General features: G+C 35.9%; 1 long non-coding RNA gene across 1 annotated transcript; it reads right to left on the bottom strand.

The window, feature by feature from the left end:
- LOC147655332 (uncharacterized) lies at window positions 1-24159 on the bottom strand. The gene is made up of 3 exons (XR_015284190.1): window positions 23981-24159; window positions 22944-23029; window positions 1-4357 (listed from the first exon to the last, which is right to left on the bottom strand). It is a non-coding gene; the product is annotated as an uncharacterized LOC147655332 (long non-coding RNA).
- Window positions 24160-25044: the final 885 nt, after the last annotated feature.

Genomic DNA, 25044 nt, shown 5'->3' with positions numbered 1-25044 from the left:
ATATGAACATATTACAGTCAGATTTTATTCCTTTAAAAAGAAAAAAAAATTTGCACAGGAACTTTAACATCTGCTTCTCATCTGTCCAGATGATGTGGATTTATTACCTTTGTATCCAGGTGTACATCATTTCTTGTTACATTTTAGCATACAATACTCATGTCATTCTTTTATAGAAATATCAGAAAGAAATGGTCTTTCAGAAAAGAAACTGACTCAGGATGAGGAAAAAAATAAATACTGATGGAAAAACTAATATTGAAAATAAATAAATTTCAACATTGAATGCTGAAAACACTAAGAAGATGGATAACAAAGATTAATTGCAAAAGATATTTTGGACTGCAGTATAATAGGACTCTCTGACAGGCCCATGAATGTACTTTCTTGTGCCTTTTGCAGTTCCAGTCCAGGCAGCTCAAAGGTCTGGAGGAGATCAAAGGTGATCCCATATTTGTGGAGTGTCATTTTCAGTATAGCACCTGGGACTATGAGACAGATTTTAAAAGGACATAAAACCTAGAAAGAACACCCCTAGTGGGAGTATGGCTTCGGCTTCAAAATGGCTTGGGGTTCAGATTTCTAATATGAAACATTTGCCTTCAGTAGAATATCCTGGTTCATGCCATTATAAATGCTGGTAAAAGTCCCCTAAAACTAAAGGGAAGAGAAGTGAAAAAGTTGGAGAGTAAAGAAACCATTATAAAATGCCAGTATGTGTAACTCTGCAGTTTGAGTCTGATCCATGCTGGAGTCTTCCATTTCATCCTCTGGAGAGAAAATGACAGCAGGAAACTTCTAATGTCAACCTTCATCTACTTTTCTGCATTTAGTAATGCTTTTTGACTGAACGTCTTTCCCGCTGCATTTCTTCCCACAACTTTTCTCATTTAATCTCATCTTCCTTCAGCAGCTTGGACTAATCCTACTGATGCCTGTGAATTTTCTGAGTGTGTTTTTGCATTTGTCAAGAATCATCCAAGCTCTGAATTGGAAAGATACTGGTTATTTGCTATACAAATATTACAAATATGATGCAGGACAAAGTAAGAATTTGTCCAGACTGAGATAAGATATGAGATTGAAATTTACAATGGCAAGAAGAAGGCTGAAGGATTCTCTGGGGCTTTGTGGCCTTGGAAATCCTCTAATGGGGGACAGGTTGAATATTTTGAAGCCTTTTTGTTTCCAAAGGCAACACTAACATGGATTCTTGTAAAAGGGTGAATATATGGAAAGAGTATATAAAGATAATTCTTTATCCAGTCCCCCATTAAAAGAGCTTACAACTATACTCTATGAATTAGCAAGCTAGTTTTTCCATTTTTGCAGGTTAAGACAAAAAGATCTACCTATGCATTGAACTATGAACAAAATTTTGTCAAACAGCCTGTAAAGAGGGTCATTCTCTTACATGTGTAGCATCATAATTTAAGTTAATTGTATAACCCTGGGTTGCAAGAAGGTAGAATTATAGAATTCAGATTTTTCTTTTTCTTTACAAAAAACATCTTATCCTTTTGCTATTAAGCTTTCAAAAAAAAAAAAAAAAAAGAAAGAAGATGATTTGGCCCCCAAAGAGGCTAAGCATGTCCGAATTAAAGGATTAGAAGAAGTTTCTGCAGATTCATTCAGATTTTAGAAAAATATAGTACATGTGCCTAAATACTGGAATTCCTAAATGCAGGAATCTGCATTTTCACATGAATCCAATAAAAGACCATAATAAAATACTATTCAAAGGAAATGCTTCATACATACAAAAAGCAATCTCTTATGTAAGTTCCATGATAGAGTTCTTTATTGAGTCTGCAGGAACCAAGCAGAGCAACTACAATTATTTAGAGTAAAAGTACTGAAGGAATTAGAAAATGAACATGCTGAGTTATGGGGGAAAAAACAAGCTTTGGGTGGGATGACCATGATGAAAAGTAGCAGGTGGTAAGGAGAGAAATGCACATCTCTCCTACAAGAAATTTCACAAGCTTGAAAATGAAAATGAAATGAAAAATTGAAATGTCACTGTCAAAAATGTTAATTGTTCAAGTTTTACAAAATTTTACTTTTTATTTGGTTCAGTAGCCTGGAAATTTTGGCTAAATCTGTGATTTTTTCAGGACAAAGAGTACAATGTCAAGGAATAGCTTATAAAAGTAGATCAATTAATTTTTTACCCCTAATGCTAATTTAAACCTTGTCTAGCTTCATATGACTATATGATGCAAGAGAGCAAGCAACCTGCAGTAAAAGATTTCATACTTTTTTAACTATTTAACTGTTTTAACTTTACAAGATACTACATGATTCCTTATGTATACTTATTATAATCCAGTAACACTAATAATACCCATGTTAACGTTTCATTCTTTAATGTAATGTGTAAGCAGTAAAAAATTACCCTTTAAAAAGTCAAGGAAAATTATACCCACCTTATGAATGAGGAAACTGACTTTCAAAGAGCTCTCAAACTCAAAGATAATTACATGTGTTACCACAAATAAGACACATACTAATAATTGAAGGCGATATAATTTTCTTTCTTTTAACTATTTTGAGATACGTATTTATATACAGTTCATGACATTAACAGTGATTATTAATGAAGACAAAAAAGAAGCCTTGAGAACAAAATGGAAAAGTTTATTAAATAGACAGTCTCCTGACTTGCTTGTTTAGATGGTTCACGTTACTTTTCTAACCACTCCTTTCTACTGACCTGTTAACATAAAACCTACAATCAGGTGGGCTGCATGGGAGATGATTTTGTAAACAGACTAAAGGGGGAACAGGTGAGATGGAGTTAGCTGGTGGAAGCTCTAGATGCCACTTTACAAAGATTGCAGATACTATCTGGGTGTTCAGAGCCCTCTCATCACAAGCTATGCAGCAATAATTTCCACTGGATCTTCCGTGACTGTAATCCAGCTCATTTGTTATCTGTACCACTAACAGATTATAAAATCTTTAGATATTAGAATCTGGATATTTTCAAAGAAAAAAGCAAGGCTGAGATGTGTGAAGACTAAAGTATTTTGAGAACAGTGGAGATAATGAGATGCCTCTCTCAACATTCAATAGGAAAAATCTGTATAGAGGTGTTTGGGGTTTTTTTGCGGCTACACAGAATTATCTATTCATATCTTCCTTCTTCTTAGGGAAAAATGGCTAATTTAAGTTTTTTCAGTTGTCATTGTTATCATCATTATTATAGTTCCTGTCCAAAGTGTAATCCAAACAAACTGCAAGGAGCCACAGAGCCAGAATTCTCTAACTACTTTCCTCATGATCAACTTGCACAAGAGCCATGTCTCTTCCTCCTCTGCTCAAACTGACACCATAACTTAATGGCTCTTCTGTTTGGGGATAGCATCAGTAAAGTCAAGCAGTGAGATTGTCCTCAGATGTAGACTGAGGTAGTGAGTTTCTGCTGGCAAGCGCAAGGAAACCCCTGAAATCTTACATAGGCAGGCAGAAATCTGGGTGTCAGGCAGGTGTGATTAACCTTCTAACATAAAAAATAAACACATGTCTAGTAGAAGCTTTACAAATATTCAGCATTCCACAATCTCTTCACACTCTGGTTATAAGACATTTTCAACAGATTTTTTTTAAACCTAGTCTGTTTTTACAAGGGATTCTGTACTCAACTCCTTGTCTATTCACATTTGTATGTAAAGGCATACAAACTCACAGAGGGAGGCATGATAAAGAATTTTGACTCAAGCAGAAAATAAAAGTCTGCGGATGAGATATTTCCTTTTCTAAATGTTACCAATTTAGACATACTTCTTGGACATCCGAGTAGACAGAAATAAGATAGTAATTCTCTTATGGTAATAAAACTGCAAAACTGACCATCTGCAATGGGCACTGCATCAGTGATCTGTGAGTCATGAAGGACCAACCAAGAAGGTGTAGCTGGCATGCAGATGGAGGTATTTCAGCAACTGACTGTACCCATACAGTCTTTTCACGTTTCTAATCAGTAAAAAGAGAAAATAAAAAAGAGAAAACTAAAAAAAAAAAACCCACAAAAAGCCTACAAAAAAAACCCTACAATAAGAAGTCAAAAAAACAACAAACAAAAAAAAATCACCAAAAAGAAAACCAAACCACCAACAAAAAACCCACAAATTTCCATGTTAGTAAAACTGGAATAAATTTTCCAAACACATCTGTTTTCCAGGTCCTAGTTCAGTATCCATAGTCACACTGTTGAAGCCCAGTTTTATGTTAACACATGTCCTTTTGTGTTTCCCACAGAATGCAAAATAATGCAGTCTTGTAGTTCTCTTCCAGCCCATTTAATTTCTTAGATGGCATGCAAAAACAATGGTGTTCCTCTGAATTCATATCACTGCAAGGGAATGTTTAAAATGCAAAATGAATGAACTGAGCTTTCCCCTAAAGAAAGAAAACATTTGTATTCAAAGTTTCTGATTCCTATTCCCTTTATTTGATTAAATTTTGCTTGTTTTGGGTAGTGAATTTGTTAGGTTTTTACAGAAGATTTGAATTCCATGCCAAGTCTAGACTGATAATGACCTTTCAAATTTTGTGCTACTAAAAAAAGGGTTTTGGTGTTCAATTATCATAAATTACAGTGATAGTTATCATTGATTGCCAAAACATTAAGAAACATTCAATAATTAATCTTCACATTAGCCTTGTGACAGAGGAATATAAATGCAATGCAGCTTTCCAGAATCCAAGCAAAATTAAAGCTCAGGGAAGGTATAAATAACCTACAGATTTTCTACCAACTCTCTCTTATTCTCTATGGAAAATTTCACACTGATACTAATTTTACATATTGCTCTATTTCCTTTTTCAAAAACAAACCAATCAGCCACAGTGATAAGTAGTTCACTGCCAAAGCAAGGCAAGACACAATTTCAGAATTCAGCTCCTAAGGTTTTGCTGACCTTTTGAGTGTTGCAAGGATGTCCCTCTGATAACCAGCATTTTATTCTTCTATAAGGAATAAAGAAGCAGAGTACTAAGTCATAGTGACTCCAAGCCCAGATACTTTGCGCAGGTCTTAGAATGATCAAGTCATTTTAATTGTATTCCATTGAGCATCCAGTTTCTATTTGGAACTATGAAGTCAGCATCAGAGACAAGATGAGAACTTCATGATTTCAGAGTCTTTTCTCCCCTCTCTGATTTCCAAAATATTCAAGACAGTTTTTCCTATGATTTACCACTCTTTCATAAAGGCTTCTCTGACCTCTCTTTCATTATGACCCAAAGTTCTTTGCACCTTTGTAATAAAAATCTGCAATTTGAATTTATTTATCAAAATTCAAAGTTAGATTATCTTCTAGAAAGTAAATGCAGAGGAGAAAGAGCAAGAAAGTGAACAAGTCCTTAATCCCTATGAAATATATGCCAAATGAACCATAAGTAAAAAGTTGCTGCACCATTTTGAGAACAGAAATTGTGATGTTTGTTTTGTTTTGGGGGTTTTTGTTTTGTTTTGCATTTTGGATTGTTTGTTTGTTTGTTCTTGTTGTTTTATTTGGGTGTTTTTTAGTGTTCTGTGCTTGCTTTACCTGGCTTTGGGGAATAGGATGCACAGACTTCTCTCATCTGAAGAGTTGTCTTAAATCATTCCTTTACAGGCTTTAGAGTGCTAATAAACTTGCCACATTTTTTGTATTCATCTGAATAATAGCCAGCTGTAGGGGATGGTGAAACAAGAGCCATATTTTTTCCAGAGGTGACTGGTTCTGAAGCTCACGGGAATGATAAATTCCAATGGAGGGGTTCTCTCAAAGCCTTTCTCTGTCCCATACTACCTACAGCACTGTGGTCACTGCAGTGCTGATTTGGTAAAATTACTAATTCCTCTCAGGCTATACTCTTTTCCAGTGACTAGCACTTCATTAGGGTGAAAAGCTACATTATGAAAGGAAATATTCACTGAGAATTCAGCTTATGAATGGAAAAGTACCAAGTTTTCTAACAGCTTTCATGTTATATTTCTCAGGAGTAATGAAGACAAAAGCATAACACTACATTTTTCTGATCCATCATCTGATCCATCTTGGTGACAGTGAAGAGCTAAGAGGTGTGAGAATCCAATCCTGACAAAACAGGGTCCAGTTTATGGTACTTTCACTTAATTAAAAATATATTCTGATTGTAAATATTTAACTTTAGAGCTCTGCAAATGCCTTCCTCTTAAAACATCTTCCTACTTTGATCTCAAGTAAAAAAATACATAAAACTCCAAATCTTTAGACTTCAGTTTTCAGACATTGATACCATTAAAAAAAATAGAAAAAAAATAAGTTTTTTTCTTTATTCAGGGCCATAAGTCAAACCACAGATACCCAATTTTGTTTGTGAGTTTCTCCAATAAAACATTAGGCTGCAAACAGTCATGGAAACTACAATCCCACAGGAATTTGTTTTAAAAAGCTCTGAGTATTCTTAAAAAAATTATGAAGTAGAAGGTGGTATTAACTTTAGGGAAGTTGAAATTAACTTTAACAGCTTGGCTAGAGCAAGAAGAGCACACATTTTTAACTTCAAGGAAAATTCACTGTGTGAACACACTACTACCAAGAAAAGCTGCAGATTGTCCATTTCTGTTTTATCAGATCAAGATGTGTCAAAATACCAAATATGTCTGCATGGAACCAGCAGTGGTCATAAAAAAGTTTAGAGAGTTCACAGTAAGAGAAATTGATGCTGTTCAAGAGTTTGCATTACTCAAGTCAGTCCCTTCTGATCTTAATGGAGAGTTATAGTTGAACATAATAAAGTTGTTTAAGAAATATTACAATTTTAATGAGCTCTTAACAATTGTTTTACTTGAAGGCTGGAGGTAAAAAAAATAGAGAAAAAAATTATTATGCAACAGTGTAATGAATGTTTATACTATAAATCAAGAACTTTTAAATAGTAGATCTGTACATCAGATTTGGACTGCAAGTAGCTTTTCTCTACCTTTACTGCATTTTATAATATGTGATGATCCTCGAATCCTTAAGAGGGACCTTTTATTTCTTGTGACACTCCACGGCTTAGACACCAGCTACCATGTAGTTTCTGAGCCATGAAGGAAACATAAGGTCCTTACTGATTAGACCAAGCTGGGGATGAATTTTCTTTACACTGGACTATGGACTTGTCACATATTGAGGTTGATCTCAGGAACAGCCACATTTCAGCAAGAGTGTGAAGGACACAAGTTGCCAACTATCAGTGCTGATGTGTTGCTTAAATGATTTAAAATATTTATTATAGGTAGTGATTTGTAAAAACTGCTAGCATCTGGGTTCACTGCAAGTATTAAGTTACATCTTATCTACACTTAATAATATCCTACATTGCAAGAAGAAATTCTTCCTTATGGAGAGAAACACAGACAGTTATTGATTTTAGATGAGATTAATCATACCTTCAGACTGGGATGTCTGTCTAAACAAGGAGGCTAGATTACAACCCTAAGTACAGATATAGCTGTATGTGCAAGTCCCACAAAGGTAAAACAGAATTTGTTTGGAGATTCAATGAATAGAACCAATTTTTAAAATATCATTTTCTGTTTATATTAAAACATCTTCCACTGTGAGGAACGAATGTTCCTCTATGTTTTCAAAACACAAAATAATCTTGATTTATGATAGTTATGCTATACCGGTGGTTTTGTTTTCAGTTTAAATTCCTCTCTTTGATGATATTCACATGTAATCTGACAAGTGTCAGATTTATAAAGAAAGGTTTGCAGTGAAAGAGAGAAATAAAGACCTCTATTTACTGAAACTGTTGATGCATGTGTGTGTTTGCATAAAAAAATATACAGTAACACACCCTGAAATTTTGTGCACATTGCTATGAATATGTTTAGCTCAAAGAAAATTCAAGTACACTTTACTGTTGTAGAAGTAAGGCTTTAGTTATGTTTTTAAAGAAAATCATATATATAAAATAAAATGTCTTAAAACAGAAGATCTAAAGTAAAAACAGAAACAGAATTAAATTATGATGTTCCAATTACATTTTCAGAAATATCCCTTATTATTTCCAATGCATGCAAAACCAAAAGATGAAAAGGATGTCCTGATATATTGCCACATTACAACAATTACTTATAATAAAACACTGGCACAGTCACTCAAATTTATTAAAAAGAGAAATAATTTTCATTCAAATATTTTTGTCTAATCCTTGTAGGGAAATATTTGCCAGTGACCAGTTTAGGATGTGTGTCAAAATAGGAAGTGAGTGATTTTACGTATCTAGATAAGAGGAAATTACTATCTGTTAATGACTGTTTTTTTCTTCAGAACTTTCCTAATTTCACTGAGTGTTGTTTGCAGAGTTCAGTGTCTCGAGGTTCCTGAGGAAAACAAAACACCAATCTTTAGATAACATATGAGTACACAGTTGATGGAGGAACACAACTCACACACCCGTTTGATGTCAGTCGCATGGAACATCTGCAGGGCCCTGCATTGAGGTTGGGAAAAGGTTTGGCTGGACCAGGGTTGGCTACCACAGTACCAGGGCTACAAGAGGCCTCTACAAGAGGCACATGTACAAGAGGTAGTGCCAGTTCAGCTTGTCTACCATCCTGTCTAGAAATCTATCCAAGACAGACACCACAGGCTGGCAGCAATAAAACCCTGACTTTGAAAGTGGGTACTGCCTTGGGGCTTGTTCAAAGGGCAAACTCAGCTTTTCAACCTGTGACCCCAGGTACTGTAAGCTGAGACCTTACAAATTCAAGTATGAAATGTTTAATGCAGTCTTCAGGGTAACACTGCATATACTGTAGCTCACAAGAAAAAGCCTGAGAACTGTTTGGAAGAAAGAACATTGCTCTCTCCTCTAAATTGATGAAAAACCATCTCTGGAGAGAAAACATAACTTACCTAAGGTCGCACAGGAAGCCTGTGACAGAGTTGAAAATTGAAATCAAATTTCCTGACTTTCAATCCATTGCCTCAGCCATAAGATAATCTTTCCTCTCTTATTGATTTAATTTATTGATTTATCTTTTTTTATTCTGAGCATCTGGTTGACTAAAAAAAAAAAAAATGGCCCACATGATTATTGCAAATAACTTTACATTTTGATGCCATTTTCATTACTTATATGTATTCTGAAGATACTTCAAATCAGGCATCTATTATATATAATCACTGAATAGGTACATTGATTAATTTATAAAGATGTTATAATTAATTTTCTCCCTTAATTTCTATACAAGAGATCAATTTTCAAGAGAGCATACCATTATTTTACACAGAAATTAACCTTGGGCAATTCAAATAGTGTCTATGCATATGTACTTCATTATCTAATTTGCATGCTATGTCAATCGCTGCTAATTCCTCAGAGAATATAATTGTACAGTGAACAAGAAGCATTTTGATGTTTCTTACAGAATAATATTAAGAACAAAGAAGGAAATGGCACACAATCCCAAATGCTGCTTTTCCTTCTACTGCTCAAGATGAAGCTACCATCCCCACTTCCACTAGACCTAGAGTGGTACCTCAAGGCAGAGCTAAAAATATGTCAGGATTATTCACAGACTCATCACATGTCTCACACTGGGAAGTTAGTATTAAGTCAAAATGATGCAAAATCAGGTCAACAAAGGCCTGAGTCTGCAATTTCTGCTTTTTAGTTTTGTCTAAAAATGACAGGCACAGACTCAAAATAAGTGAAAATTTATTTTATGAACCAGGTACTTCAGCCCTAAGAAATGTCAATATCTATTAAGTGTTATATCTCAGTGAAGAGATGAAGCTATGAAGTAAATCAACAAATTCCATAGACCATACTAGAATACCAAAGACTCCTATGATGAAATACGAAGATTCCAAAATACGAATTAAATTAGAACCTGGCTTCTATTGGGAGCCAATTCCATTTCTTCTGTCTGAAGAAGAGCAGATGCATGTTTTGCTTAAGATGTTCCAGACAAGAAGCAGAAAATATGTCTGAATCGTTTAGAGGTTATTTATAATCCAGGGAAACTAAAACAATCAAATTTATCCAGGTATACTTAAAGAAAAGCACCCAGTAATTTCTAACATAGTGAGTTTCACAATTATATCCAATTTTAAGCTGTTATCAATTTATCTGAAAGTGGGTTTTTTTTGTCACATTTCTTAGTTTAATATATTTGTTCTATTATGTATCTTATGAGCAAGAACCTATGGCAGAGTTGACTAATCTGGAAAATGCATCAATGCTATTTTGGTCAAAGTCTGTTCTGTCTAGTGGAGTCCATTTATTGTTCACTTCATGCGATAGTTACCACGTCAATTTAACTTAAATATCTTAAATATTCTCCTTTGGCTCATTTAGCAAGGAACTTGTCTCTAAATATTTGTACAGCATGTGTGTTGTTAGCTTCATCCTCAAGAATTTTTTTAAGCATGCACAAGAAGCTTACACACAGTAATTCACATTTTCAGGTTTTAGGAGGAGAAAAGCTCCTTTCAGCAGAGATTTCCTGCACAGACTTTCATAGCAGTTTAGCTAATTATTAATAAGAAGTTAAGGCATGATGAACTTACCTGACTGCTATTTTTGCATTCAACAAAGGTATCACAATACCTGAGACTACTGAAATTGTGAAATGTAGTTTTTGACCCTGTGAGGTTTTAACCCCAAGACTGTTCAGGAAGAGATATCCAGAAAAAGAGAAGGTTGGCTCCAGGGAAACTTTCAATACTTAACAGCAGCTTATGAGAAAGATGGGAAAGAACATTTTAGTAGGACCTGTAATGATAGGACAAACAGTAATTGTTTCAAACACAAGGTACTCTGACATTAGATATGAGGAAGAAGTTTTTATCAATGAGGGAGCTGAAACACGGTCACAGGCTGCCCAGAGAGGTGGTTCATCCCTGGAAATATCCAAGGTAAGGGACAGGGCTCTGAGAAAACTGATCTAGTTGAAGATGTCTCTGCTTACTGCTGGGGGTTGGAACTAGATGATTTTAAAGGATCTTCTAAGCTAAACCATTTAATGATTCTATAATTGATCTATGATTCTATGATATGTGTCTAATTGCCATGTAATTTAATAATCTAACTGAACGGGTAGAATATTTCCTTGTTGCTTTGAGCATTAATAGTACTTCTTTTAACTTTTATGACCTACAGAGATTCTGTTGTAATGCCCAGAGGAAGAAGGAAGGTGGTACTCATCTCAAATAGTTTGTCTGGAACAACATATATTTTACCATTATCAGAACTCACAGTAAGAACAAAAGGCTTAGAGAAGACCTAAAATATCTTCAGCCTTATATAGGATAAAGAATATTTATATGGATGTACTCAATCCACTCCACAGAACAGACAACTGCATGAAATACTACAGGAGACAAGTCATCAGGGAAAAAGACCAGCCTGCTTAAATAGAGAATTTAGGCTGGATTTTAGGAGGAAAAGATAATTTATCATCTCTGGAAAGAAGGTCAGGTAAATTAGGAGGACTATAAAGATGTGATGAGGTCATATAGGGAGAAGATTAGCACAGCCAAAGCCCAATTAGAACTTGATTTGACCACTACAGTTAAAAGCAAAAAAATCTCCATAAATACACTGGCAGCAAAAGGAGAGTCAAGGAGTGCTTTCAGCATTTGTTGAAGGCAGTGCCGGGGATGAGGAAAAAAGCAGAGGTACAAAGTACTTTCTTTGCCGCACTCTTCAAGCAGTTCCCTCAGGACTCCCAGCTCCCTGATATGGAAGATGGTGTTGGGGAGATGAGTGAAGCCCCCACAGTCCAGGAAGAGATGGTTAATGACCTACTTCACCAGTAAGACATTCACTATGGACCCTGATGGGATCCACCCCAGAGTTACGAGGGAACTGGAGAAAGAACTTGCCAAATCGCCCTCTCTAACATAACCAGCAGACCTGGTTAACTGGAGAAATTACAGATGACTGGAATTTGGCAAACACAACACCCACCTACAAGAATGTTTGGAAGGATATCCAGGGAAATACAGGCCTTACCATGGTTCCAGGCAAGGCTGTGGAAGAGATCATCCTGAATGCCACTACACAGCACACGCAGAACAACCAGGGCATCAAGCCTAGCCAAAGTTAAAGCCAGGTCCTGCTTGACCAGCAGGATCTCCTTGTGTGACAGGCTGACCCATTTCTGTAGGTGGATGTGGTAGACTTTAGAAAAGCGTTTGACACCATCTCCACAGCATCCTCCTAGAACAAGTCTCTGCTTGTGCCATGGATAGGTGTACTTTCTGATGGGTAAAATGTGTCTGGCTGGCCAGGCCCAGAGAGCTGTGGTTAATGGAGCCAAATTGGTGACAGGTCACTAGAGGTATTCCCCAGGGCTAGTTTTTGAGACAGTTTAACATCTCTACTGACAATCTGGATGTGGGTGCACTCTCAGTAGATCCCCAGATGACACCAAGTTGAGTGGGAGTGTTAGTTTGCTTGAGGGGAGGATCTACAGAGAGACCTGAAAAGACACAATCCGTGGACTGCAGGAGGTTTATAAGGGTGTCTGGATCTGGCACTAGGTAGTTTAGGTTTAATGGTTTAGGGATTACAGTGGCAGTGCTGGGTGGACTGGTTAGACTGGATAAGATCCCTTCTGACCCTGATGATATCATTATTCTAGAATAAAAGTGTCATCTCAACTATCTGACAAAATGAGGAAAAGGTTAATGAATCCTACACACATCATTTATTTCAATCACAAAAAACTGACAATTTTAAAATTGAAGAGAATATCTATGGATAAATGGATGCTGTTTTTTTCTGTGGAAATACAAGGATGGTAAAACATCTATGACCCTGAAATTTTCTTTATGTGCTAAATCTTACTACTTTTAGTGCAATACTACAATTTTACTATTATGTGTGAGAGGCCAAGTGTCCTAATGATTGCCTCTAACAATTGCCTCCTGTTTATAAATGATAGGTAATTCAGTACACTAATTAAAATCACATGACTTTTTCAGATGAACATTCACAGAGACCAAATTAGTAAGAGAGGGTCATTTCAAACAAATTTGTGAAAATCTTCAGGTCCTCTTTGTCATAAGTGCTACTTGTCAAAGGATGAAAAATAATGAAGAAAAGCAGAGAAATCATTACTTCATAAAAATACTTAATAATCAGTTGAAAGAGTCAAAGTTGGTGCTATTAATTATTAAGCAAAAAAATATAGTTTGTCTTTTCAGTCAAAAAAGTAGTTTGTCTTAGAACTTACATTAGGGAAGAAAATGGCATGGAACAACTGATCCTTATACGGAAAACTTAGAATAGTTCAGAAAAACTAATCTTGATTTGCCAACTGCTTTTCTGTTTTTGCAGTCATTATTTACAGCAATGGGCTGAGACAACTATACAGGAAATTAAGATGTACATTTGGATCATTGGTAAATGAGCCATTAGATAATAGACAACTGATTTTTTCAGCTTACATATTACACAGAATACTTCACTTTTAGAAAGGAGATGAAGAATTAGCTTTGAATTGCCTGGTATTTTTATGCATTGGTCAACTTTCCTAGAGGGTGGTTTTAGTAGAGTTTTTTTGTTCATTGATCCAGGAGAGTGAAGTAAAAGCACATATCAATACATATCACATGTAATAATGACTGCAGATATTTTGATTTTCTCTGTTGAAGGTCTAGCAAATTAATGTAAGAGATAGAGGATATCACATAATACCTATGAACATCAAAATGGGTGGGTGAGGATTGTGGAGAAAATTCAAAAAGTCACTTTAAGTTTAAAATACATTTCAAAATGGCTGAGGATTTTGGTGGCTGTAAGATCCTTTACTTTTTCACAATCACATCAGGGAGAAATCATACTCCCAAATTTCACTTCCACATATACCAAACGAAGTTTATGTTAAGTGAGATGCTTGCACTAATAGGCAAATAGCAGAAGACCACTTTCTGAGAGAAGAGCATCCCTTTCCCATTATGATCTCTTTTGAAGTAGCTGCTTGACTAATGAATTTGTACACATCCCACCTCCAATCTTCCCCATCCCACTTTCCACATGTGTTTGCATTACTGAGAAGTAATTATAATGAAAAATACAAACATCAGCGAAAAGGAGATGGGATTTGACAGCTGAAAAAATACCAAATGCACCAAACAACTCATCATCTTACCATGTCTTCTGACCTTTCAGCAGCCACCAGACCCAATGAATAGAAGGATAAGGTCAACAGGTAAATAACAGACACAGCAGGAATTACTTCATTCATTGATCTTGAAGGCTGGACAATTCAACAGAGTATTGTATAGACAGTTTTCCTTATTCATCAATATAGAAAAAAAAATGCATTCCTTTACAGAAAAAAAATAATTTATATGTCAGTGTCTTGCTGTTAGGGGCAAAGAATGGATTGAATCTCTTAGTTGTTCTTTAGCCAAGAGCATAAAGAATGTACACAGATTTGTCTCTTTCTAAGAAATTACAGGGGTATTTGCAACACTTATCTTCAAGCATTTATACTACACATTATTCTACCTAAAATCTCAGCACAATCAGCTGGATGAAACACTCCTGCAGGCAGGAAGTTAAAAGTGTCCTAGTTACATTTATGCTCTGAACATCTCCTAGATAATTTTCACGCTTTCATTACAAAGCTTACCCCAAGAACCTAATACCAGGTAAGTTGTTGGACTAAGTCAAGTAGGTGAAGAAGTCTTCCAACTTATTTTCATGAGTTTAGGATTGCTTCAGGACAATAAACTAATAAACTTACCAAAATATGCTTAGTAAGATACTATTTATAAATATTATTTTTATGATTATCTGGAAGACTGGGCTCTGTAAAGACACTTCAAAAAATGGTTGGAATGAAGACTCCTTCACAAGACTAATCTAAGCACACTGCAACATCATGCAACAGCAAGACATACAGATCTTCGATATCTGAAAGCAACAGAACACTCACTGAAGAATTAAAGGATTGAATCTGATTTTAAAATAGCATTTTTATCATAGGAAAAAGTAGCCAGAAACTGGGCATATTCATCATTCAAGAGACTATAAAAGCAGTGTATTGAAGACTATTGGAAAGCAGGATTTCTGATTATTGCTACTGGATTAAGGTTTTTTAACTGGGAAATTGGCAAAAAAAAAAAAAAGGGAAGGGGAAGGTGAAGGGGAAGGGAAAATTGAAAGGAAAAAAAAAAAAGAAAATATAGCACATCATTATACCACAACAGAACAATTAAAAATTAGAAACTGAAATACAGAAAGGTCAGCTGGCTTGTCCCAAACAGCTCATAAAGCCTGTGCCACAGTCACTGCCAGAAAAATTAAATTTCATGTTAGTCATCTACAAGTTCATCCTTCGTGTTAGAGGTACAGGTTTAGACTGTGTTCTTTTGCATTTCAGTAAAGAATTCAAATCTTTTAATACTATGCAACTAAATAACACAAACTCAGCTAAGTTTAACCATTTCTTCTCCTTTTTACATTACAATTATTTCAGCCATAATAAAAAAAATCAGACTGTGTGCTCACACTGAAGCCCTAAATAATCATTTGGAGAAGTTGTTTATATCTCAGCATAGACCCCTGAAAACAGCAATCTTTAATGGAAATGCTGACCAGCCTTTCATGCGTAGCTCTCAGTAATGAAAGATTCCTGTCTGGCTTACTCTCTCATTGCCATCTAACCATTTTTCTTCCATTCATTAGCAGAACATCATATAACTTAACAGGAATTAACATATGTAAAGAATATAATCCCAGAGGGATTTCTAGAACAAAGAAATATTTTTCTATAGTTGGCGGTTTTGGTAAAACTTCATTTTCTAATCTACAGTAGTTGTTAACTTCACAAAGAAATGAATTCTCTTTCTTCAGGTTTTAACCAAATGCCTCATTTTTTGGCTTTGTGTCTCAGACTTGTGGATGTCTTAAATAAAAATAAAAGCACAAAATCCCACCCTCCAAGTTTCTGATTGCTTTTTATAATAGCTCAGTCCCTGAGGGGCTCAGCTTGTTATTGAAATGGTTTTCTTTAATGGGCATTTTGTGCTTTTCCCCTGGATTATTTTACTTACTTGGAGTGGTGAATGCATGCCAGTTCAAAAATCAAACACTGGGGCAAATGCTACAAACACATTGCCCAACATGTGGTCAGCATTTAGACAAGTATATAAAGCAGAGAATTATTCTGAGCGCTGGGGAGAACACTCTTAATTCAGTGTTACAGCAGATAAATTATCTATCTCATGATTTAGATTATGCTGACAGTTTCATTATGCATTTCTAGTGCCCAAACATACTAATAAGTGTTGCAGGTTTGTCCCAGTTCAGCATAGAAACTAAATTCTGCCTTCAGATGAATGCTGAACAGGCACAATGAAGGGCAGATGTGTTCTATAGGATCTTGGCACTGTCAAGATACAACATCTGAACTTTGGATTTATTTCAAAAGCCTGAAAGATTATTTAGCTGACATTTGGGAGGGAGAGAGGGAGGGAGGGAGGGAGAGGGAGAGGATCTGATTCTCCTCTCACACATGTTTTAAGCCATTGTTGTATTTCTGATTTCATTAGAGTTACATCTGATTTACATGGTTGTCAGTGATGGGACACAGTCCATATAAAACTGAATTAGAATTCTAAAGAATATTCTGCCAGATTTCTGATGCTACACCCAGCAGACTATTAAAGTTATAAACTGAGAAAATAACTTGGTAAAGGAAGACAGATCAAGAAACAATCTAATGGGATGGTGGTTACCAAGTTCCTCAAGGATCAGCTTTAGGCCTGTGTTTGCCGAATTTTTCACAAGGCTAGTGTCAAAGTTGTCACAAAGAACTTATTGAATATTATACTGAATTCAAAATATTTTGGAACCTCACAATTCCTCAACGGAATTATCTTATCCCACCAAGTGCTGATACTAGCTTTGTCTGTGTCAATCAGTCTTTTGTAAACACATTCTGCAATTTCAGTTTTCCATCTATCATGATACACTGAAAAAATCATCTTATTATATTAAAAAGTAATGTATTCTTTTGAAATTAATCCATCAGAGTTTAAGTTTCCAGGTTATTTCTTCTCTGTATGGTATTTAATTCATTTAGTTTTAGGCACTTGGCCATCTAGCAGCCCTAATTTCCCATTGCAGGTAATGGAGAACAGACTCCACTTGCAAAAGATTCAAAAACATAAGATTTCTGATTTAAATAGCCTTCTGAAAGATCTGTCTCTCTGTGTTAACTGGGTAGGTTCATTTGTCCACATAATTAGACAGCTGAACTAGAATTGTCTGACCATGTGTTGCCACACTTAATCTGATATTACAAATTATTATTATCGAACTTCTAATTTCCTGCACCAATTCTTTCATCTAGTTGCTTGCAGTTTGAGTAACAAGAGTATGTACTTAATTTTGCTCAACTACTCTTTGTAAGAAAGCACCTGATTCATAGTAAGAATTCACCTTATTCATTCCCTTAGTCATAATCTGGTTTGCCATATTCACAATAAAGTCAGTGGACTTGCTGGATGAGTAAAATGAACTTTATATTTTCAGTTTCTAGGGCATCTCAGTTCAGGCAGCATTAAAACATTAGGAATCTCTGTGATAGTATTCCTCAAACCCATGTGACACTGTCGGGAGAGGACTCAGGTTCTGTGGGAAGGGAGCAATCACAGTTAGGCATTCTTAGATTGCGCAGTAATTTTAAGACAAGATCAGTCTGTAGATCTTTCTGGGGCCTCTAATATCTGTACAGCTTTCTCTGAAAGGCTTGAATCCTGAAGCTAAGGTTCTAGTTAGACTACTCAATTTTCATGTTACCCACAAGAAAACTCAAAGCACAACTGCTCAAAATTGTTGATGCCAGAAAGCAACCCAAGTAGCAAGAACAGTGACTCAAGTCCTGCTTCTGTTTCATGTCAGAAAGATAATTTCTCACTGTAATCCTTACAAAAAAGTCTATACAAGTTTGAATTAGATTCCAGCAATTATTAAAAAAAAAAACAAAAAACAACTTTACCTCAAAGTAATTAACTAGGAAAAAATTCTTACTGTTACATTTCTATTTACAGTCTAAGTGAAAAAAACCCATCTCCAGGAGGAAAAAAAAATCAAATTTCTGTTGGTTCTTGTGTTGCACCTTACTGCAAAAAGAACAAAACACAAGAATAAAACAATATTATTTTTTGTTTTAAGCCTAAAACACCCAAAATCCCCAAAGAGGAGTTTTCTGATACTGCTGTAGCTTTGCTCACCTGTTGTGAGGAGAAGATGAAAAAACAAAATTCAGCAAAAAGGAGTGAAAGTATTTGCTATACTTCACCAGGAACAGACTGTCTGCCCACCTTAGAAGCAGGAGCACCAAGGGTGGTTGGGGTACTGTGCCAAGGGGGACATGGAGCAGGATGGAGGGGCACGGAGGTGCTGTGGCCATTCTGCTGAAAACAATGCAGCTAATGGGAACTAAGCCAAAGGAATGTCCCAGACAGGAATTGAGAAATGAACTTTGCTTCATCAACTCAAAAAATAAATATTATTTTTCACTCCTCTACACATCTTAGTGACTGAAGTCATTCAAACTCCACCTAAACATGAAATGACATGAGCTGTCCCCTTTCTCAAAGAAAATTATGTAAATATAGCTTAGGTGAGAAGGGAGGTCAGCGACAACACCATCAATAACTTCTGGGGTCAGTCAACATGCTCAGCCTGTCTTCTCCCCCAGTAGGGATGGCTCTTGGGTAAGAACCTTACTCTATGCACACTAAGGATTTCTATAAAGCCATCTCTTATTGGTAATTACAGCTTTTCTGAATTTCACTTCTAATTCATTTTTGCATTCAGTATACCATCAACAGCAATCTTGGAACCTTAACCTGTCACAGTTCTCTATTACCAGAATGTTTGTCAATAAAATGCCTTATTCCATAAACTGGGACTCAGCACAAGTCCTTCAAGGGCATTGCAGAGCCTGGAAGCTCATGGAAACACGGATAATGTACCAGCTGAGAGTGGGGACCTTGTGGGGACGTTGTGGGGATGAAAGGGGCACAGCTGGGCAAACCAAGCTCTGATGGCTTTTTGGGCAAACCAAGCTCTGATGGCTTTTTGGGCAAACCAAGCTCTGAGCTGGCCGGTGGGGTCCCGCAGCTGCTCAGGCACAAGGGACTCATCTTTCCCAGGGCACAGGTCAAACACAAAGGGTTCATGGACACCCCCCTTTTATGTGACATCTGTCATGGGGAGCTGCTGTCAGCTTTAAGTTAAACTTTCCTGAAAAAGAAAAGAGGATTGATTTCATCAGTCTCATACTGGGAAGGAAATTACTGGGAAGCACCTCTGACCCATTTTCCCCTTCCCACCTTGATGGCACAACTTTAGAAAAGCAAAAAGTCTCTTACTCCATTGTGCAGAAATCAAAGGCTACCTTGAGAAAAGTTAACCCCATTGCTGTACAACTAATCTGGAGAAATAAACAAGAAAATTTCTGAAGAAACACATCATCTGCAAACCCTGGTAACTTTGTATTGCCTATCTGTGAACGAAAATGAGCAGTCCTATCAGGCTGGAAGTGATTCAAAATCACAATGAATGTTTTAACCTTCCACTTCCTCATGCAAATTATTTTGAAACTTTATAATGACAATTATATAATTTTAAATTAAAAACATACTTCCATGATTTTTAATTCCATGTATATTTTAAAAAATCAATTTAAAAAACATTAAATACAATATTGCCTATAGTAAAAATTTCTAATGCATCTTCTCCCTTGTTTCCACAAAACTCTCATTATATATTCATCTGAATACATATATATAAATAAAAAAAATATTAATACTGAAGTTCATATGGATTAAGTTATCTGTAATTTGTATCAATAAAAGTCAGTACTACAAGTATCTTACAGCATAAAATACCGATTCAACTTCCTTTAAAATCAATGTGTAATACTATAAATCTGACAGGTAATACAGAAAATATTACACACATAATAAATAATAAATGTAGGCCATCTACTGTTTATCATTTAAAATTGACCTCAAGAGAACAGAAAATAGATACGGACTTTGATTTCAACCAATTTAAATTCTAATTTAGATTCCAGATTTATATCAAAGCTGAAAAATTATCTTGTCCACATGGATTTTATAATTCATAAATGTAATAATATAATTTTTGTTGCACAAGACTTCCAAGTCAGAACAAAAGGATTCCTTATTTTCATATTCTTGCACATATTTCTACAATATTTATGTTTCAAAATCTGATTTTTAAAGACAATAGGGGAAATGGTGGGATATATAGTTTTATATCTAGGACAAACTATTCTATTTAAAAAATTGATTTTGTACTTGATAAATTTATATGAAGCTTCAGCATGGAGCAGACATAAAGATGCTGCAAACTTGAATCAATGACAATCATTTTAGTTCTGTTTGGTAAATAAGAAAATATTAAAGTTCTGTCTTGTTTGAAAGGCATGAAAATAAGATAATTAAAAGAAAATTAGACAAATGCTGGTAAATTGGAAGAGAGAAAAACACTCCAGATTGCAAAAAAACTATTTCTTTGATTTTTTTTATAATTATCTTAGGAGGATAGAATATTTGTCAATTGGTGTTAAATTTAAAACTTTAACTGAGAAAATACTGCAAGATTCATTTTATTTAGCAATGGTGACATGAAAGAAAAGTGTAGTTTCTTTTACATCACTATAAAAATAAGTATGAGAAAAATAATTTTTGCAGTCTTTGGATTGGAATCTTTTGTTTTGGTCTGTTTTTTTCCACCCTCAGAAGTTTGGTTACTGACTGCATCTGGGTTCTGGTGGGTTTAAACTTTTTCATTTATTCTACATGAAAGGTCCACATCCAAACTTTGCAGTCAGCAGAGCACGCAGGAGGCTCAGACTTTGGCCTGCCACTTACACTAAAATGCAAAAAATAAAACTATAAAACTATAAAGCTATAAAACTGGACTGAAAAGTAGCTTATAATGCTCTCTGCACCACTGATCAGTGTTACAGCAAGGAGGAAATGCAAGATACAGCTTTACTGTCCATAGCAAGCTATGTTGAACAGCCTGTGTTTGTCCAGCAGCTGGGTAGTCTACTCTGCATTCCTATTATGACTGCAAACCAAGAATGACATGGGATTATCATTTAAAATTTACAGGAACTTTGAAAAATGGAGAATGAGTTTGGAAAAGGACTTGAGAAGCAGATTGATGGGAAAGCTACTTGCATGTACATAATCTATAATATTAACAATTTAAATTTAAAAATTAATAGTCTCAATAATATGTTATCTTTAAAGTTAATAAAACACAATCATCAAACACATATAAAAAAATCTGACATTTATGCATCTTATTTAGAGAAAGTCATATTTTTAGACTGAAATAATTACTATTTTCTTTGTTAAATATAGACACATACATATCCTCAGAAGCACAAAACAATGGCTGTCTTGCAGAGCTGTATTTTGTGGCATTGTGAGTTCCAAGGAGGCTCTATCAAGAACCAGTTTCCTGCACGAGAAGCACTCTGAGGATAACTGATTAAGGCAGTCTCTCCCTGCAAACAGCCCACAGTTTAGATGCCATATGAAACTGATGGAAGACAGAGGCAGGTAGGTTTTCTACAATGTCATTAACTGGGTGTGGAGTATTGTTTTCTCAACCAATTGTTTAGCCAGTGCTAGATGAAGAAAATGTGCAGACAATGCAGAAAAGCGAAAGAAGGGATTTTGTGCCTGAGGATGGAAGAGATAAGCAGGCAATTGTGTCTGCCACTTCTGATGGAGTAAAGATTGAACCTTGATAAATCAGCAAATGTGATAGTCTGGGACTAAACGCTTAGGGCTTGAAAGAGAGAAAAGGGCTGAAGATGAGATTGTGGGGAAGGGACAGCCAGGGAGAGGCAGCAAGCCCAGACAAGGCATGGTTTGATCAATGAACCGAGAATGAATCTAGCAGCGGCATATCGAATAAAAATTTGTCTCGATGTTCTATTTTACTCAAAATATATTTGCTGTGATAGATCCTACACTGTGTATATGTCACTCTTGTTTGGGCAGGCTGCTTCTATGGCAAGGCCATCTGATACTGCTGGGTATTGTAAGGATTACTTGCTAACTTTTAAAGTTTAAGCTTCTGCGTATTTTTCCTTTGGGTTTTAGTTTGAGGTTTTTTTACTCTTTCTTCTAAATTCCAGACTGTTCCACAGATTGAAAGTGTCCAAACCCTGTATCTGTTCTGTAATCACTTCATTTCCACCAAGTGGGACATGATCTCCAGGTGTTTTCCACAGTTTCTAGTGTTAATGCTGGGATGAGGAAGTTCAGCCACTTTTAGAAGCTGCCTCTGTGAGTGGAAATGTACCATGCAGAGAGAAATTGCAATTACTGTCTACTATTTCCTCTGTTATTTAGGATACTAAGCATGATAGATTATATGTGCTGAATTTCTCCCCATATGTGCAGTAATATCAGTTTGTAGAGTTTTATTTTGTTTGACACAAAGTTGCTTAATCCTTGTGGGAGAAAAATTCAGTATTATACAGTTTATGCATTTATAGTTATTTCTCTGTTTAAGACACTTATTTTAAACTACTAAATGACATCTAAAAACCTGATGGATGTACAATTAAAATACATCTTTACTAAGTTCATTTTCATATGTCTTATAAAGTTTAGATTAATGGTGACTAAGGTTATTAAATTGAGTATTATGAAAAATGAGCAGTCAGCTCTGGGTTACAACATACTGATTCTCCAATATCTTTTAATTTCTTTTATAAAACCCCAAAACAACCAAACAAAAAATCACCAAACAAACAAACAAAAAACACCAAACTCCTTTCTTTTTTTCCTCCAACTGTAGTGAGGGGGAAATAAAAGAAAGAAAAGAAAAACAGCTTGGAAAGTAATGATGTGAGCAAACCCAAAATGGGCTTTACCTACCTCTCTCCATGGCTTTTGCTAGCGTGCTGCTGGCAGAGCATGCCAAGCCATTTCCCTGTTTCCAGGGCATCTGGGATAATAGACTCCTGTAAAAGGATAATAAACTCTTGGAGATGGGAACTGGAAACCTGACCTGCCCAAACACTGTGGCCTTCTGAACTCTGAGTGTAAGAAACATCAAGTGCTCAGGGGCTGGAGCAGCAGGTCCCATCAGCTTCTAAGCCCCAGCCCTCCTTGGGACCCAGCATTGTGTGGGTTTTCTTACCAGGCAAGGCAGGGCGAGCAGAAACTGCCTGTGAGACTCTGCCTTTGGAGCTGCTTTTATTGCCAAGTATTCCAAGTTGTCCTGTGTCCCCAGCTTCAAGCTGATTTATCCCTTGGATTTTTCCAGGGTTTATCCCTTGGCATGCCACCTGAGCATTTAGAGTCTGCCCCCAGGGACTGCTAGGAACTTTAGCATCCAGCTTGGGACTGATGAGAGGAAAGCAGTAAACAACTTAAGTGTTATACTCACCAGAAATTTGCCAGCTACTCTGTTTGGCTTCTTTAATAATTTTAAAACTATCACATGAGAAAAGTATATATTAATTCCAGTCAATATTTTTGCCTTTAAAATAATTTCTGACTTCCATTTTCAATTCCTGGATACAGACTCAAAAAACATAGTTTGTTTTTCCCCTCAGAGTTTTGGTATTTTGAACAATCTATGTGAATTTCACTAAAAAATCATCAAAGGCCTTGTGGACTTTTTGACTGTGTAGGAGTGGAGGCAGGGGAAGCATTATATTCTCAATACTCATTTTAAAAGAAATTATTTACATGTGGGTGTGAAACACTCTTTTAATGCTGCAAAATCTGCTCCATACCAGGTCTATATTGCACTTAGAAAATCCAATATCAGTTTAAAGACAAAAAAAAAAGAGGAAAAATATACCTAAATAAATAAGCCAACCTTTAATACATCTGAACACAAAATGGTTTCAAAACTCATCACTATCCTCAATTTAGAATATAATTGAATAAGATTAAAACAATACCTTTTCCTTTATTTGTACAGGGCAGAAGGTTCAAGATGCCTGGAAGCAGCATGTGAAGGCAGAAAGAGTCTTGGAGTACAGCTGCAAACTGAAAGTACATGAGGGTGTGGGGAGAACAGCTGGAAGCTCAAGAAGAAGCAGGGTCATCATGAATCACACTTCCTTCCTAGACTGCTTCTGGAGCAGCAGGGATCTTTATTATGAGTTTAGACTAAGCTCCTACTCACCCACTGCTTTTTTTTTAATACAATATCTTGCAGTTTCAAGAACTCTCCATGGGAAAGCAGCCAATTCTAAAGGAACAAAATATGAAGGAGGCATGAGAATTACCTTCAAATATGCAAAGAAGGGGTCAGTCTCCACAGAGGTGGAGTCTAGGACAGGATAAAAAGAAAGAAAAAAGATTAAACTGCAGCAAAGACAACTTCTGTTAGATACTCAGCAGAACTTTTTAACATTGACAACAGTGAATCTCAGTTATGGATTATTTGAAATGGAAGATTCTGGCATGCTCTAAGAGCCATTTAGGCAAGCATCTGACAGCAATGACATGAGTAGTGCTTATGCAGCTTTGGCACAAGATGGACTACATGAGCCTTGCTGATTCTTTCCAGCTCTTTGGACCTGGGTGCAAAACAGAAGTCTCAGCTAATCTACATTTTCAGGTTTGTTTCTGCCAAAACTAAAGGATAGAAAAAGGTGAATATGAGATTATGACTCTTAATATATCTATCTGCATGGTTCCTACTGCTGGGTTTTCTTTCTATGTAAAGAAGGGAGAACACTGTCTCATCCAGGTCACATAGACAAAAGTTATTATAATTCAGTTTCTCTGCATTGCAGGATCAAGAGCTGAGTCAACCCTGCTGGGATTTAACCCACGTTCCAGGGAGTCTAAGTATTTCATATCTAATGTTTAAACTTCTAACCAAATAAAATTTCTGCTTGGAGATGTACCAGTGCGCGGTCAGATTTTATTGTGTTTCTGTTTGAAATTCACCCACAAGTCTAAGATATTCCTACATTTTAACCAGAACAGAGCATCTCTTATGTTGATCTATTTA

This window comes from Cyanistes caeruleus, chromosome 1 (assembly GCF_971803275.1).
Source record: "Cyanistes caeruleus chromosome 1, bCyaCae1.hap1.1, whole genome shotgun sequence".
In the NCBI taxonomy this organism is placed as follows: Eukaryota; Metazoa; Chordata; class Aves; order Passeriformes; family Paridae; genus Cyanistes; species Cyanistes caeruleus.
This window is presented reverse-complemented; position numbering and strand designations above follow the sequence as displayed.